The sequence below is a fragment of the Camellia sinensis genome, chromosome 7 (assembly GCF_055761805.1).
Source record: "Camellia sinensis isolate YWXY chromosome 7, ASM5576180v1, whole genome shotgun sequence".
NCBI classification, from domain to species: domain Eukaryota; kingdom Viridiplantae; phylum Streptophyta; class Magnoliopsida; order Ericales; family Theaceae; genus Camellia; species Camellia sinensis.
The window spans coordinates 115817638-115836281 of record NC_138967.1 but is presented as its reverse complement, the minus strand read 5'-3'; the positions used below and the strand labels follow the sequence as shown (position 1 = coordinate 115836281).

The 18644-nt window shown below is 37.0% G+C and overlaps 1 long non-coding RNA gene across 2 annotated transcripts; it reads left to right on the top strand.

The window, feature by feature from the left end:
- Positions 1–12972: 12972 nt before the first annotated feature.
- LOC114299914 (uncharacterized) lies at positions 12973–17281 on the top strand. 2 transcript variants are annotated; one of them, XR_014334694.1, is made up of 6 exons: positions 12973–13333; positions 14240–14379; positions 15553–16183; positions 16273–16333; positions 16736–16810; positions 17018–17281. It is a non-coding gene; the product is annotated as an uncharacterized LOC114299914 (long non-coding RNA). The 2 variants fall into 2 exon arrangements; XR_014334693.1 differs by having other exon boundaries at positions 15553–16333.
- Positions 17282–18644: the final 1363 nt, after the last annotated feature.

The window sequence follows — 18644 nt, the reverse complement described above, 5'->3', positions numbered from 1 at the left end:
AACTTAATTGCCAAAATAGGCAGTGGTCCCGTTTGGTAAAATTGCGGGAAAGTGATTATAGATTATAACTTACAGCTGTGAACATAAGCTGGTAACCTATTTGGTGTAGCTGTGGGATTATGGATTTAAGTAGCAGAGTAGTGTTTGATAAATAAACTGTAAAATAGATTTTTGTTGTATAATTGTCATTTTTGCCCTTATAAGATATACAATTTGTGATTTTATTTATAATACATTTTTTTCTTTTTCTTTTTCTCCTTATTTTCTTTTCTTTTCTTTTTTTTTAATTTTTTTTCTTATCTTCTTTCTTTGTCAATTTTGTTTAATTTATTAATTCATTAAAATTAGGATTCATGTTCTAATTTATATTAATGCTGTGATTTAGCCTGGTTCTTTGACCAGATCGCGATGCTAGGGTTTCAGATCGTGATCTAGCCTGGTTCTTTGACCAGATCCTGAAGAGAGAGAGAGAGAGAGCTCTCATTTTTTTTTTTATCAACAAAAGAGAAACTTTATTGATGAAAGAAGAATTACAAATGAAGAACATACATCAATAAAGAAGGAAGGTGCAACAAGCATCATAACTATACTTAACAATCCTAACTAGGTTGACACCGATAAGGTAGCACAATCATATGTCAGCACAACGCCCAAGATTGGAGGGGATCCAATCTAGCAGACAAGAAAAACAAACAAAAAACAGTGAACATCCAGCAAGTAACACCCAAAGTAAACACCCCAATCAAAATACTGCTCTTCAGCAATAGAAGACAACTAAGGATAACAGAATGCACCCAAAATAACATAATCCCCAACCCTGCAAGTAATCAGCAACCTGAACTAGAACCTTAAACCAACAGAAACAAAGAGAGCTCTCGTTGATGCGATGGAGGTGGTTTTCCGACAAAATTGCGACATTAAAGTTTTAGATCGCGACGGCGGTGGTGACAGAAAGAGAGTTTCAGATCGGGAGAGAGAGGGGGAGAAGAGAAATCGCGAAGAGAGAGAAGAGGTAGCGAAGAGAGAGAGAACTCTTTTTCGCTCTCGCTAGAAATCGCCTCTACTCTCTCTCTCTCTCTCAAGTGAGCAGTGTTTGATAATATGGGGTTTATATAATTGGGTTTTTCGTAATAATTGAGATTGACGAGGGACATTTAAGTAATTTTGTCTCTCAATTTTAACTCCTTGGTTAAGTTGTTTCGAAAAAGCACCTCGAAGGTCACTTAACAAAAAATTACTCTTTTAACTTAATTTAAATTACAAAAATTGATTTTAACCTTTACCAAACATACTAAAATAATTTAAAATAATCTAGAAACTTAACCTTTACCAAACATATGCCTTTCGTGCTTCCAAATAGAAAAATGTTTGAGGGCCACAAAAAGTATGGCTCAAATGGCTCAAAACTGTCAAAGCGACGTCGTTTTGCGTTGTTTTACGCCCAAAACGACGTCATTTTGACAATTTTTGAGTCATTTGAGTCACACTTTTTGTGACCCTCTATCATTGCTCTCCAAATAAGAGTTCAAAACAACACTGACAAATAAATGGAGAAGGCGACATATGATACAGTACAGGTACAGGTACAGTAATTTCTGATCGGTCATTTCAATCACATCACACTGCTACTGCCTCTTTTGTCAGAAGAGATGGCATGGCAGTATTATTATTACATTCATGGACAAATTACAAACACCCTTCAAATTTGATAAAAATACAGATTCTTTTAAAGTTTGAGAAATTATAAATTATTTTTTAAGTGTTAAATTTTTATAACAAATTAAAAAAAATTAAAAAAAAACTGTATAAAAATAAAAATCTCAAAAAACAATTTATTATAAAAATATAAACCTCAATTCTCAAACCTCAAGAAAAAATATGTATTTCCACCAAAACTTGGGTGTTTGTAATTTGCCCTACATTCATTTATTCAGACCAGCACTGCTTATATAAAGCAAACACAGATCTGATTTATTCATTTTAGATTTATCAATGTAAAATAAATTGATGTATATTATTGATTGATTGTATGTATGATACAAGATTGATATATTGTTATTTTTATCTGTATATTACAAGTCCTATATATAGAGAGGTTTTGGGAGTAGTAGGTGTTGAGTGGGTGGTGGTAGTAGGTAAAGTGGAGGTGGTAGGTGGAGTGGGTGAGGAGTAGTGGAGGTGTGTAGTGGTAGTGGTAGGTTTTAGTGGTGTAGGAGGTGTACATTAACAGCCCCCCTCAAACTCAAGGAGGATAGGAACTAACCAACTTGAGTTTGAAGAGAGTAACAAAACAAGAAAGTAAACTGATAAATAAAACAGGATAGGAGACACGGTATGGTTGTGTCAGACCGTTGTAGCAGACAGTTTATGGGGTCATGTCGGACCGTTGTAGCAGGACAGTTTACGGGGTCATGTCGGACCGTTGTAGCAGACACTGTGTGGTCGTGTCAGACCGATGTAGAAGACAGTTTATGGGGTCATGTCGGACCGTTGTAGAAGACAGTTTACGGGGTCATGTCGGACCGATGTAGAAGACAGTTTACGGGGTCATGTCGGACCGATGTAGCAGACAGTTTACGGGGTCATGTCGGACCGTTGTAGTAGAGGTTGTGGTGGTGCACCAAGGGGGTGACTTAGGGAGTGCGCCATGGGCGACTTATACATGATACTGTGTATAACCCCCCCTCAAACTCAAATAGGTGTGAAGAGAGAAACCTATTTGAGGTTGAAACAAAGGGATTGATAAAGCTGACCGGTGTAGAAGACACTGTAGGAGTGTGTAGATAGGCTGCCCAAAAAAAAATATACATGTAGATATATATCGAGCCCTCAAAAGTCGTGCCCTCAAAAGGCGTGCCCGCACCCTCAAAAGGCGTGCCATCAAAAGGCGTGCCCGAATGCATCAAAAGGCGTGCCGTGAAAAGGCGTGCCAGTTTGTCGGCGAGAAGAGGCGCGCGATGCGCGTGGCTGCCTCGGCTATTTAACCAAGACGGAGCTGAGGCCGAGGCAGAGGCTGAGACAAGAAACTGAGAGAAACCTCTGAAGAATTCTGCGTTGTGCTGAGAGAGAGAGGCTGTAACACTGTTGTGCTGAGAGAGAGAGTCTGTAACACTCTGTTGCGAGAGAAAATGGCTTCGTCGTCCCGTAGTCTGCTGACTCTCTTTCCCGACCTCAACGAGTCAACAAGAGAGATAGCGGGTGCGGTGTCCCGTGAACCTCAACCAAACACCACGGGGTTTGCTCCGTTGAACTTTCCGATGCAGTCGGTGGAGCAAAAAATGGCAGTGCAAACGGATGTGGAGGCTAATCAGTATACTTTGAAGGCATGTGTGGAGTCCATGACGGCGGTCACAAACTTGTCGCACCGGCTGCAGAGTAGGACAAATGAGGTGCAGCAATTAAACTCCCAGCTGGCTCTGCTCCAACGCATGTATAAGGATGCGCGAGCAGAGATAAGCGTGCTAAGGGCAGAAAACAAGGAGCTGAAGCGGAAGGCCACCGTGATGTTCCGATTTGGAGGGCCGCCATATGCTGCAGTGGAGGAGCAGGGGGGAGTGAATGTGCTCGGTGGCGTGAGAAACACGGAGGCAACACCGTCAAGGGCCGCTCAGGACGGGGGCAAAAAGAAGAGACCGACGGAATAGGCGAAGAAGTGAGGTCGGTTGGTGGCCGGCTGCAGAAAAGAAAACAAAGCTGTTGTTGTTGTTTTTTTTTTTTTTTTTTTTTTTTTTTTTTGTAAAATGATGATCGGGGTTGATTCCGGAGATGAATAAAATATGGGTGTTGTGTAAATTTGTAAATTGTTTGATATTTTTTGTTTTTTTTTTTTTTTTTTTAAATAAAAAAAGATATATATATATATATATATAAAAAAAAATGGGGAACAACATGATGTCTACCATCAATGAAGGTTTAGAATAAAAAATAAAGTTTGATTAAAAAATAAAGTGGGCAAAAGGTAGATGGGTTTAAAAAATAAAAAAGAGGATGGGTGTGTGTGCAAGATTGGTTTAAAAAATAAAAAGGAGGATGGGTGTGTGGGCAAAAGGGAATGGATGATATGGCTGCCCAAAAGTGTTTTTAGTGTAGTGCATCCAGACTTTGAAAGGTGAAAAATTATAAAATAAATAAAAGTGTTTTTATTGTGTGTCCACCTCAACAAACTCCACTCATTCAAGCAAGTGGTCTTAGTATATGTTAGTGCTGCCCAAAAGTGTTTTTATTGTGGTGCATCCAGACTTTGAACACACCTCTGTCGACCCCAACGTCGCTGCAGAACTCGTTGATCAACTCTTCGTCCCTCTTCTGCATCTTCCACCCAACTCTCTCTGCCAATTCATGCATCCTCTCCTTCTGATCCTGCGTGAATTTTGTTCTGAACCGCTTCCCCCCACTGGAATTCGCAGCTGTCGTGCCGGCCGCGGGAGCCATTGATGGGTTGTTTTCTGGCGGTCACTTGATGAGAAAGAGAAGGAGAAGAGGGTGTGGCGAGGATCTTGCCACCGAAGCTGCACATGAAGCAGACACGTGGCTGGGTGATGGTGGCGTCGTTGATCTTGCCACCGAAACTGGTGTGTGGACGGGTCCAGAAAGGAGAGACGGGAGCTGTGTAGGATAGGAGAGACTGGACCGGTGTAGGATTAAGCAAGGCGTCGGCGAGGCCGCTGACTTGTGGGTGGCGCCGGGGCCGGAGGTGGCGATGCAGACGCTGTGGAGGGAACGGCATCGTTTGCGAGCTGTGAGACCTCTATTGGCACGTGCCGTTCCTGCACAAAAACTGTGGTGGACTGGAGTACTACCACGAGATGGGTTCATGTACGAGATAGAGAGAGAGCTGGAGATGGGTTGGTTTTGAGCCAGCTAGAGAGAGAGACCACGGTTTGGTGTGTTGGATGGGTTTAAGGTTCGGCCTGAGAAGACTGTGGAAGGAACATGAAGCAGCCGAGTTGAATGAGCTGGGTCTCTTGTGTATGAATGAGTGTATGGTCCTGTGTGAGTCTTAATGCATGTGTGTTGTGGGTTTGCCGAGAGAGAGAGAATGAGATGGCAGTGTGTGTGTGTAGCTCTGATTGTGCTGTGTGGTTGAGATCCGGCGTGCAGAAATAGTTGGAAGATGAGAGGTCCGGCGGGCGGCCAAGGCGAGGCTGCCGCCCGCCAGTGAAGCGAAAATATTAGGTTCTTAACCTAGCTCTGATACCATGTAAAATAAATTGATGTATATTATTGATTGATTGTATGTATGATACAAGATTGATATATTGTTATTTTTATCTGTATATTACAAGTCCTATATATAGAGAGGTTTTGGGAGTAGTAGGTGTAGAGTGGGTGGTGGTAGTAGGTAAAGTGGAGGTGGTAGGTGGAGTGGGTGAGGAGTAGTGGAGGTGTGTAGTGGTAGTGGTAGGTTTTAGTGGTGTAGGAGGTGTACATTAACAATCAAAATGGCTCAGATTGAAGCATCTTCTTGTGGCGGTGGAGGCAAGAGGAGGGGGGTGAAATATCTTGTAGATGCAACCCCTAACATGACGACGCTGCCACCGGAATATGTTTTGCCAGTACCTCCGCCGCCGGCTTCTGGCGGCGACGGTGAGATTCCTGTGATAGATTTGAGTGGTCTTGATGGACCCATTGAGCGCCGGAGGTTGACGGTTGAGGCCATCAGCTCTGCTTGTGCCGACTAGGGATTCTTCAGGGTACAAACACTTGATTCTCTCATTCTCTCTTATTCCCCTTCTCTAACCCCCTATCATTTCTTTATGTCATAAAGTTTGGTGCCGGTGGAAATGTTGAACCTTGTTGATTGTTATAACCTGTTTTTGCTAGTGTATAATATTATACATATATATATATATATATATATATATTGGGCTGCAACTCGGTCGATTGAGAGGTTGTTTAAATTTAGTTTAAGTTGTATTGAGAGCTATTCAGATTTATTTATATCTGAATTGTATCTTGAAGTTGTCTGCTTAAGTCGACCGGAGTTAGACCTAAATTTGAGCTTTTCATTTTTTGGGATGTAGTAACTTAATTAATGTAGCTAAGTTAATTAATTTGTTAAACTTAGACTTAATTTACATTTTTTAATAAAATTATTAATAACATTAAAATAAATAATTTAAAAAATATGAGAAAGATAAGAAAATGGTCTTTATAATTTTGAGTAGAAAATGGAAAAGTTAGATTGTGTTGTGTTAAATTATGAATATAGATGTAAATTAATAAAATATTTATTTTGCCACTGTAGAGGATGTGAGTGAAATGTTGGAGATTTAGAATTTAATTCCACCACAATAATATAATAAATTTAGGAATTTTTAATCATTTTTCGGTTTTAAGAATTGGGAATATTAGGACTGAGTAAAAAAAACAAATAAATACGAATGCAATTCAGACCAAATTACACTACTTGGTTTGGTGTTCTCAACGTCTTAAGCTTTTAAAATAAGCAAACCATACTACACAGTTTGATTTGTGGTTTTATAGTTATAGATTTAATTTGGAACCAAATCATTTAGATATATATATATAGGAAAAGGCTTCTTCTATACTGACGGGTGCCGTTTGCCATCTGTGAGTCTACCACAGAACCCACATTGATAATTCGAACCGATCAATTTGTAGTGCTCATCGAATACTTTATTCTTGAAAAATGTCTTGTTAATTAGAAATTGATAGTTATTTGATCACATCACATTTGTGTCAACAATTTATATTTAAAATATACTTATATTGACACAAATGTAATATGATGAAGTAATTATTGATATCTGATCAATGTGACATTTTACAGATAAGAAGTACTCGACAAACCCTTTACATTTAACAGTTCAAATTATTGATGTGTGCTTCATTGTGAGTCCATGTCCGGGAGGCCCAACAACAAACCAGTTCGGATTCTTATTTCAAGAAGGGTTGGCTAGCTTGCTTCCACGTCTTCTTTTTGCCTAACAACGAAACTTAGATACCTTACTCAACTACCAAAACTTTAAGGAAATAAAGTTCTGAATCAAAAATCAGAACATACAGTTCGTATATCACAAATGACATACTTCAGATCATAATGTTGTGAATAATAACAAAGTTTTCAAAAATCATATTTCAAATTGAATCAATCTTCATTTTATTATTGGTTCGGTTTGATTTAATTCTAAGATTTTTATGATTTTATTTGGTCACCTAAACTGAATCAATATGATCCATCTTCAGAGTGTACTGTTCATATATCACAAATGACTCGGATAGTTGTATATGTTCGTTTTTTTTTTTTTTTTGGTTGTTGTTGTAATGAACAGATCATAAACCATGGCATCGAGAGATCTTTAATAGAGGAAGAGCTCAAGACTGTGGAAGAATTTTTCAACCTCCATTGGGAAGAGTGTAAGAATATAGGATCTATATACTAGAAATCAAAACACTATGAATATAATTAACTACTAAAATATAAACTTGGATACATACCGTTTGATTATATTATTGTCTTGAGTTTTGCTTCTTTGAAAGATGATGGTATTCACAATCGAAAAACCTTAGCACCAGCTCTTCCCTTCTTTCTCCTAATCTTTATATTGTCTTTCAATTGGGCTGACAACCCTTTGATCTACATATATATAGATATATGTAAACCCTAATAAGGATAGGAGAGGGGATGGGCCTAAATAAAACAATTACTGGGCCCTCCCATTAAGGAACCCAAATAACTTAAAACAGGCCTTACACCTCCATATCACATATCCACATATAAAATAATATATACACTAAGATGACCATGGCCCAAACTTTATGGATCACAATAATAATTTTGAGCTCATACCAGTCAATCTATCTGAATCACGTTCAACCCGTTTTTCACAAACCAGTTTTTCACAAACCAAACAAAATATAGTCAATGACAGCCTAATTAAGAATAAATTCTTACATTTTCCCGCTTAGGCAACATTGACTACTACTTTAAGAAAATATTTTATTTAAGAAAAAATGACTCTCGGGTTAAACAACTTTAGTGGCCACATAAACATGATTCAGAATAGAAACATCTCAGCACAGAATCTCGTTCAATGCGAAATATTAATATCGAACTATAGCGGTAATTATGCTATTAAACAACATAACACCTTCCATAATTACAAACACTAATATCTCAACAACATGGATTCCTATATGTGATAAAGCGTAGTGTGGAATTTCAGCATAATTGATCCAAAATTATATAACATGCTAATTCCACATTCAATCCTCTGTATGGTCTTGACAAGACCCTGCAAGGAATTTCATTCATTTCTCCACTTCTAAAAGAAGCCTTTACACCTCAAAACCAAGGTGATTCATGCTTTAAACCAAGCATCAGACTTTATGGATCCATATACACTTCTAAACCGAAGCATAATACACTTCTAGGTTAAAGTGTCAATCTTTATATCTCAAAATTTAAATATAAATGTAAGAGTTCATAGAAGATGGATACATACATAACAGTTACCATTTATGTGTACACACATAACTATAAACAAAATGTGAATAAACACAGTAAACTTTATTAACTGAAATATACCATAGATAATATTCATGGGTAAAAAAAAAAATTTCTTTAACCAAGCACATAATAAAACTGTAAAGTACCCACACTACTACAAAAATAGTTAAAGATCACACTTTGACAAAAAAAAAGATCTCACTTTTATTGGAAGTGTGATAAAAAAAATTAGATTGATATTTTAATCACACTTAATTTGATTGAGTGTGATAGTATTTATTTTTTATGTCACTTTTCAATTAAGTGTGATTATATATATATTTTTTTAATCACACTTTCTAATTAAAGTGTGATTATATATACACTATTACTTTTTAATCACACTTTTTAAACAAGTGTGATTATATATATATTTTTTAATCACACATTTTAATTAAAGTGTGATTATTTATATATTTTTTAATCACACCTTGTAATTAAAGTGTGATTATATATGCACTACTACTTTTTAATCACACTTTTTAAATAAGTGTGATTATATATATATTTTTTAACCACACATTCTAATTAAAGTGTGATTATTTATATATTTTTTAATCACACCTTCTAATTAAAGTGTGATTATATATACACTACTACTTTTTAATCACACTTTTTAAATAAGTGTGATTATATAAATATTTTTTAACCATGAAGTGTGATTATTTATATATTTTTTAATCACATCTTCTAATTAAAGTGTGATTATATATACACTACTACTTTTTAATCACACTTTTTAAGTAAGTGTGATTATATATATATTTTTTAATCACACATTTTAATTAAAGTGTGATTATATATACATTACTACTTTTTAATCACAATTTTTAAATAAGTGTAATTATATATATATATATATATATAATCACACTCCCTAAATAGGTGTGATTGTATAAAATATTTCAGTTTAATTTTTATATAAAATATACAATTCCTAAATCCGCGCCTCTATTTTGAGTTTTTTTTTTTAACCACCCAACACTAGCAACCACCCGCCACCATTTTCTACCACCGTCTTCCGCCACCACCTCCACCATCTACCATCCACCCCTTACCACCACCTACCACCACCACTCACCACCCACCTGCCGCTACTACCCACCACCCGCCTGCCGCCACCACCACCCACCCATCACCCACTCGCCACCACCCGCTCGCCACCGCCACCACCACTTACCACTCACCTGCCATCTACCCGCCACTACCATCCACCACCTGCCACCACCACCCGCCACCTACTTGCCACCACCACTCACCACCCACCTGCAACCACCATCCACCACCTGCCACCACCAGCTACCCATCACCACCAGCCACTTGCCACCCACCTGTCGCCACCACCCACCACCCGCCACTACCATCCACCGCCTGCCACCACCACCCGCCACCTACTTGCCACCACCACTCACCACCCACCTACCACCACCATCCACCACCTGCCACCACCACCAGCCACTTACCACCCACCTGCCACCACTACTGCCACCACCACCACCACCCACTCGCTACCACCTACCACCCGCCACCGTCACCCACCCATCACCACTACCACTCGCCACCTACTCGCCACCACCACCACCCACTCGCTACCACCCGCCATCATCACCCACCCACCCGCCACCAGTGCCCATCCGCCACCCATCTACCACCACCACCCGCCACCACCACTACCACCACCCACTCGCTACCACTCACCACCCGCCACCACCACCACCACCACCATCACCAACTCACTACCACTCACTACCACTCACCACCCGCCACTATCACCCACCACCCACCGTCATTACTTTTCACCACCGTCTTCCGCCGCCACTTGCCATTTCTTACTCTTTTTTATATTTTTAAATTTTTTAAACATTTTGTTAATTACCAATCATTTTGCCACTCTGCCTCTACGACTATCATTACTACCACCATCACCACCACTCCACTACCACCATTACTACTACCATTACCTCTCATCCACCACCGCTATTCTATCTTCTCTACCACTACCACAACTTCACCACTAATCTCATTCGCTATCACCACCACCACCACTATCACCTCTCATCCACCACCTTCACCACTACTGTCGCTCCCTATCTTCTACCACAAAAAAATTAGCTCCTGATTTTTAGTAACAAACAAAAAAAAATGGGTCGCAGAAAAATATTTTTCATTGATGACAAAAAATTAACTTTATTTTAATGGAAAACATTTTTTATTCAAAATGAAAAAAAAATAATAATAATTTTTTATTCATTAAAATAAAAATGAAACAAATAAATTTTCAACCTTAATAACTAAAAGAAAACGAAAAATAAAAAAACAAAAATTTCATCAACTATAAAAAAATTTCTCTTCTCTTTCTCTCTCTCACTCATCACTCTTCTCTGTCTGTCTGTCTGTCTGTCTCTCTTTCTCTCTATGTCTTTCGTTCATCTCTCTTCTCTTTATCTCTCTCTGTCTTTCTCTCGTTTATATCTTTTCGCTCTTTTTCTCTATTTTTCTTTGTCTATCTCTTTTCACCCATTGTTTCATCTTCTTCTCTCTATTCTCTTTCTCTCTATTACTCATCACTCTTCTCTCTGTGTCTGTCTGTCTATCTGTCTCTCTCCTCTCTCTCTCTGTGTGTCTCTCACTCATCTATCTATTCTCTCATACATTTTCTATCTCTATCTCTTTCGTTTATCTCTCTTCTCTCTATCTCTTTCGCTCATCTCTCTTCTCTCTCTGTCTCTCTCTCTCATCTCTCTTCTCTCTGTCTCTCTCGCTCATCTCTCTGTCTTTTTTTCTGTGTCCCACTCTCTATCTCTCTCTCTGTCTCTCTCTCTCACTCATCACTCTTCTCTGTCTGTCTGTCTGTCTTTGTCTCTGTCTCTGTCTCTTTCTCACAGATAGTGATGGGAAAAGTCAAAGCGTCAAACTTCAAAGCTATCCCCCTTTTTTTCATCCATTTTCTTCATCTCTCGCTTCTCTTTCTCGCTCTTACTCATCACTCTTCACTCTTTGTCTGTCTGTCTGTCTGTATATTTCTCTCTCTCTCTCTCTCTCTCTCACTCATCTATCTCTTCTCTCATCTCTTTTCTTTCTCTGTCTTTGTCGTTCATCTCTCTTATCTTTATCTCTCTCATCCATCTCTCTTCTCTCTATCTCTCTCATCTCGTTCATCTCTCTTCTTTCTATCTTTTTATCTGTCAATCTCGTTCATCTCTTTTCTCTTTATGTCGCTCTCGTTCATCTCTCTTCTCTTTATCTCTCTCTGTCTCTCTCGTCCATCTCTCTTCTCTCTCTGTCTCTTTTCTGTCCCTCACTCTCTATCTCTTTCTCTCTCTCATTCTCACTATGTTTGCGTTACTCACTCTCTCCCTCCCGTCTTCTCTATTTACTGAGCTCCCTTTCGATTTATTGATCCACTACAAGAAAATGCACTTTCAGCGACCACTTTGTCTCTCTCTCGCTCATCACTCTGTCTCTCTTTCTCTCTCTCTCTCTCTCTCTCTCTCTCTCTCTCTCTATCTCGCACTCATCTCTCTTTCTCACCACCCACCTCTTCTACCACCTTCACCACTACTGCAAACGCCATTCCACCACCACCACTACTTCCACTGTCGCCACTTCACCTCTATGACTACCACGAGTACTACCATCGCCACCACTCCACTACCACTGCCACCACCACCACCACCACCACCACCACCACTCCTACTACTACTACTACTACTATTACCTCTCATCTACCGCCGTCATTCCGTCTCCCATACCACTACCATAACTTCATCACTAATCTCCTTCGCCACCACCACCACCTCTTATCCACCACCTTCACCACTACTGTCGCTCCCTCTCCTGTACTACAAAAAATTTGTTTGATTATGATTTTTTAATAGAGTGTTGAATTGAGTTTTGAATTGTATGTGGAATTGAGTTTTGAAAGTTTGATGTGACATGTGAAATAAGAAATTTTGTTTGGTGATGAGTTTTCAAAACTTAATTCAACCTATAATTGATAATCAAACACACAACTTATAACTCGATATCCGTATTTTTGATCAACAGTCATAACCAAACTATTTTTAAAATACTCAAATAAAAAAATATTTTTTTTTCAATTAATTGTTTTTAAGTAATTTTTTTTTGAATATTTTTTTTTCAAATCATTTTTTTTTCAAACAACTTCTATGTCAATTATTTTCTGTCAATTAATTTTTTTGTCAATTAATTTTTAAACCTGTATAAATATTAGAAATATTTAAAAAATTAAAAACATTTTAAAAATTAAATATTAAAAATATTCTAAAAATCAAAATATTAAAAATGTTCCGAAAATCTAAACCAAACAAAACCTTAAGTTCCCCCCTTTTTTTTCCCGTCTTTCCCCCCTTTTTTTCATTTCCTTTCAAGTTTGTAGAGCCTAAGTTTCGAAACAACACTGTCTCTCTCTCTCTCTCTCTCTCTCTCTCTCTCTCTCTCTCTCTCTCTCACACTCACGGAGGCGAGCGCCGATCAGCGATCTCACTACTTTTCTGTTCTTGGGTTTGATCTTTAATCCTTATATAAATTCCTTTAATCCTTTTTCACTGTTCTGTAGCTGATCTCACTACTTCACTGTTCTTGAGTTTGATCTAATATCTGGTGTTCCTGGAGTCACGAAGACAGAGAGGTTGGGTACACTCAGGGCTATCTTCACAACCCTAGCTACAATGATGTCTGTTCTGGGACCACGAATCACTCGGAGGTCGTTAGGGTTCAGTATGATCCCAAGGAGTGTAGTTACGAGTCCTTGCTTGATGTTTTTGGGCCAGACACGACCCTACTTCGCTTAATCGTCAGGTCGGTATGTTTAATTTTGGGTTTTAATCGATGAATTTGTGATTTGGTTGTTGAATTTTGATGGGTTTTGGTTGAATTGCTATGAAATTGAGTTGAATTGGTGTTTGATTCTTGTATCTCTGCTTATATGGTGAATTGGCGATTGTTTCATGGGTGAACACACACGCTCAAATTAATGGCTTATTGGTTTCCCAATTGTTAGGATAAGGATTATTCATTGTATTTTGTAGCTAGATGCTTGAATTTTGGGGGCTTTTGATGGACAATGACAGGGTTTGATTTTTTTATGGCTTTTTGTTGATTTCATATGGAGACAGAGTATTTTTTTAAGGACTTGGGATCTCTTAAAATTTGATTAGCAGAAGAGAATGGGATCTCTTATAAACCAGATCAAATTGTATGAGTATTCTGTTTGATTACCATGTTTTGTGTTGTTAAATGAATATTTAATTTTTTATGAAGTCAATTGATAAGTGATAATGGCTTCAAAGTCCTTTTAAAGCGGTTGTCGTTGTGGCATGTTGAATTTGAAAAAAATTTGTTTATCCTCTAGTTCTAGCCATGGAGTTCTCATTTTTCTAGACATGGGTTGTTTAGATTCTAAATTAATAGGACTTCAATTCTAAATAATTATCCTTGATGCAAAGTGAGTAGTATCTTGAATAATTGAAGGTGCTTGGACTGGATTTATGTATTAATTTGTTTTATGTGTTAATTTGCTTCAGGATTGAAGTCCTATTAATTTGTTTTATGTATTCATAATTATCCTTGACGCAAAGTGGGTAGTATCTTGAATAATTGAAGGTTCTTAGACCTCATAGGGTAGGTGTACATGACATCATTTCTGTTTTGTGTTTTAAATCTTGGTTCATCTATGAAACTGATGGATGTATTTAAATATGCCAGATATATTTAAATTCCTTATGGGCAACTCTATTGGCAAGTCTATTGGCAGCTCTCATCTTTGTCATCATTTCTGCAAGTCTATTGGCAGCTCTCATCTTTGTCTCTCTCCCACTCATTTCCATTATGGTTTGATGATAGAGGTATGTTCTTTTCCTATGTTACTTGGTTTATGTGTGAAATAAATTCTGAACGTACATAAATTTGGTTAATTTATATGATAAATCAATAAATGGTGGTTTGATTCACTGGTAATTGACAGGGTTCTGAATTAGCATTGCAAGTTATCCAATCTACTAGTGGATTTTTCAGTTGTATGGACCCCTTTTGATTGTTCTTATTGGGAATAGGAAAATTAGGGTTTTTGGTTGTTTTAATTGAACTATGTTTGGCTTAGTCTTGGCAATTAATTTGGTTGTGGACAAATTATGGGAAAGGAAATTAGGAGAAAAGGGTCAGACAAGAAAACTGAAATCTTGTATGTTTTGCTTATTGTTCTTGAAAGTGAAAATTGGGTTCTGTACAATAATATTGGCTGAATTAAATTGAGTTGTTTATTTAATTAGGAACCCTATATTTTCATAGTTCTTTTTGGTCATCAAGATAGGGTTGTGCATTTGTTCTTTGTATTTATTCAGGGCAGGGTTTAGATCTTTAGCATCTAAACAATGTATTTTGTGCTACAGTTTCCTTTTGGAAATTGCCATTTGTAGTATAGTAATTCAAGTATTACAAGGAGAACATTTTGTGAGACACGCATAACGTTTTGTGCATGTATCATTGCTGGAAGACGATTTTTGTAAAATCACACATGCCAATGTACAGTAGTCCTCCTACTCCTACTACCTCATCCATCTTGCACCCAAATCGTTTGTTTTAAATTGCCAGTTATTGTAGTAGATTCTATGGCCAGAAAACCTGTTTGAACTGGCTGATACGCGACGACATGGGCTTTAAAACCTTGCAATATGGGCAGTAGGGTTGGATACCCATTGCATGATGGTTGAATCAACAGAAGATTCTTGTTTATCAAAGCTTTCTAAATCCAGGTTATGTAAATCTGGAATGATAACACATCTGCAGCATAGTTAATTTACCATTAGTTAAATTATTTTCACTATCCTCCTTAGGCCGTTAATTTTTGAGTTTTAAAAATTGATTACTTGGTGTTGAGTTGACTTACTATTTCCTATGTGGATTCACGGAGAATTTCATCAGTTATTGATTACATGTAAGGTGCTTACATTCAACTCAGTTTGTTGCTAATATTTTTGTAAGGTGTTTTCTTATGGTGGGTTTATACTTTGTGTTTTCAGGGGTCAATCTAGATATGGAGAAGGTTCTGAACAGCAAGCAGCTGTGAAAGCTAATGATGGGATAAGTTCAACAAGTGGCAGAAAGCATAAAAAAAAATAAAAATAAAAAAATGCTTGTGAGGTATTGCATACTAATAATTGAAAGCCTTTTGGTCATTGGTGCATGGGCCCAGATGAAAAGAGAGTAAGTTGAAGGCCTTTCTATGTATTCTAAATATTGTTCATTCAAATTTTATTTGCAATTATTGCAGTTTTGAGTTCATTCTCTTTGTTGATACGTTTAAGTACAAGAGGCCATACAAGTGGGGTCTGTTATGCATAGATCTAAAACAGTTGTCACAATAAGCGCTGTATGGTGGGTATTTGTTGGCAGTAAAAAGATACGAGTGATCTGGAGTTCCTAGAAAACCATTTCTGGTAGTGTTGGTCGAATCTTTGAAAATAAATGTATCGTTTATGTAGATCATGGCATTGCATACTAATAATTGAAAGCCTTGTGCATTTTGGTATAAAACCTTGAATGCAGGGTTCACTTGATTGGGAAGAATAAGAATTCTATCGGTCTGATTTAATTCTAGCTGTGTAAGAGTTTATACATGTCTTACTCATTTTGCTGTTTTAGCATTTACAGGTATTTGTTTTTGTTGCTTTTGACTTTTAATTGCATGTCTCTCTGTTTACAATTTACCATAATAATCCATTTTTTATACTCTTCTTCAGGTTTATGCGGCTGAAAATGGGCAGGAGTTGATGGGCAAAATTGCATAGACATTACAGGAAGGTACACTTCTCTTATGTTTTCTCTGATACCTTCTTCTATTATGAACAATCATGCTTGCACTCGTTATTTTCTGTATTTCTTATCGGCTTGATGGTGCTCCAGCTCAATGTAGATCACATTCTTCTCCCTTAATATCTTCTGTTGATTCATTACTTTTGAGTTTTTGAGTAGTTGTGCCTTGTTTGTCGCATGAATTGTGATTCAACTACTAAAAGCACAACATTCAAATGTAGTTCTGAAGTTTGCACAATTTATTCATTTATTTATTTTGAATAACAAGCATGACTTACAGTCAAGAGGTGTAAATTAAACCTTTCTAACCCTAGTTAACCTTCAGAATCCGGACTAAGAGGTTACCAATCATTGCGCTTCTTGTGTTTAATATATATTTGCTGCTGACAGGAGAGTGGAGCTGGGTTTAGAGTGTTAAGAAATAGTACTGCCATGATGAAGACAAACATCAATCATATTTTTCAGGTGGAAAGTTTCACCATTATTATGATTTAATTTTTGGTTCTTTGAATAAAATTTTCAATGATTATTTGAGAAGAGATCCTTAATTATATCTTTGCTTGTTGCCCATATCAAACTTGTTTCTTCCTTGCATATCTTGGCAAGAAAATTTACAAAAACAAATTTTAAAATGTTTCAGGAGAAATTCTTAGCTATAATTTTCAATTGCAGGGAGTATTGTTGGGACTATCCAATACCGCTGGAGTGCTAGCTGGTGTCTTTGGAACAGCTGCAGCAGAGGCCATGGGACTGTTCCTTCTCCGAGTGATGTGCAAAAGTTGTGCCATATTTTAGGTGAGTTTGATTTTGAAATCACAATCATATATTTGGATTGGATATTTATGGATTGTTTAGTATTGTTGTTGTTATGTTTTAGATATGTATGTGTATCTTTGTGTGTTTATGTTCATTTATTACAATTTAAATTGTTGGTTTTATGGTTGATCCTGTAATTTGACATAATGGGTTGAACATTGATTGTGAAGTAGTTGTTTTGCCAAATTGCCGGTGTTTTCGCGTTGTTCTTACGGAAGTGAGATATTTCTAGGGCTTTAGAATTATCTAGGAAAAAAATTGTGAGAAAGAAAGTTGCTTCATATACAGTGTTTCCCATACAACTTAGTGCTAGAAGTGGAAACATTGGTCAAATATTATTAAATTAAAAAAAGTTAATAAATTTCCCAAAAAAATTCATTTGATTCGAAACAGGTGAACGTAATCATAAAATGATTTTGATTTTGTAGTGTTTGGATTTACTTAGAGATGGATTTACCCAAAATAGAAAGTTTTTTGAATCTATATTGTGACCATTGAAACAGCTTCCTTTTCATTTCTTTTGCAAGGAAAATAGTTACATGTGATCATACGTTGAGATAATTTAGGCTCGTGTAATGTAATGACAGTTGTTTTAGCATTTGGGTCAAAATTGAGCATTGGCTCGGGGAATTTAAGGTGTGGATTTGCATGAAACAAACCTTTTTGTTGTCCAAATGCCCCATATAATTGATCATGATCAGTTTTGCATTACCCGGAAGTTGAGTGGTTGATTTCTGACTATAGTGTGTTGTAACGTGTTTTTTTTTCTCTTGTCGAATTATATGTCATTGTAAAATGAGGTTGTCAGTTTATGTTTGTTTGTTTCTTTTCTATTTTTAATCATTTTGTGTTTGTCCTTGATCTTATTGGGTATGTAGTAATACTTCCAGGTTGTCTTAAATGCATTGCCAAATGGGATTAAAAGCCGACATACCCGGGTGGGGTGGTTACATGAATGCTGTTATGCTTAATTATCTCTTTTTCACATTGGAACAAATGCAGATATAATTGCCATGCCGGCAAACTAGCTTGTTCACTGTTTGATCATATGTTTGTGTTTAATTAGAGTAGTTACTCGTTGGATTGTCGATTGAGTAGTTTCAAACTTGAGATTACAAAAAAAATAGAGGAATTAAGTAGAAGTCCTAATAGGTAGACTTATTAGCTAATATGTCCTAGGATAATGATATTTTTTATCAAACACTATTAAAAAATGTCAATAATTGTAAGTTTACCTAAAAATAAATAAGATCTCTCACTACCGTCCTCTTCAGTGCTCGATTTTGAAACAGTGAAGGTAAAGCATCTTCTATGAACATGGAATTAGTATCCGGAGCTAGTTACTTAGAGCCCCATTAAAAAGTGAATTATTTGTTGAAGACGGTTCATTACTAACAAAACTACGAAAAATAATTTTTCTTAGAGTAAATGTCAATTTTTCGAACTAGCATGTCTTGGTTTAGTCAAAACTAGAAAAAAAAAA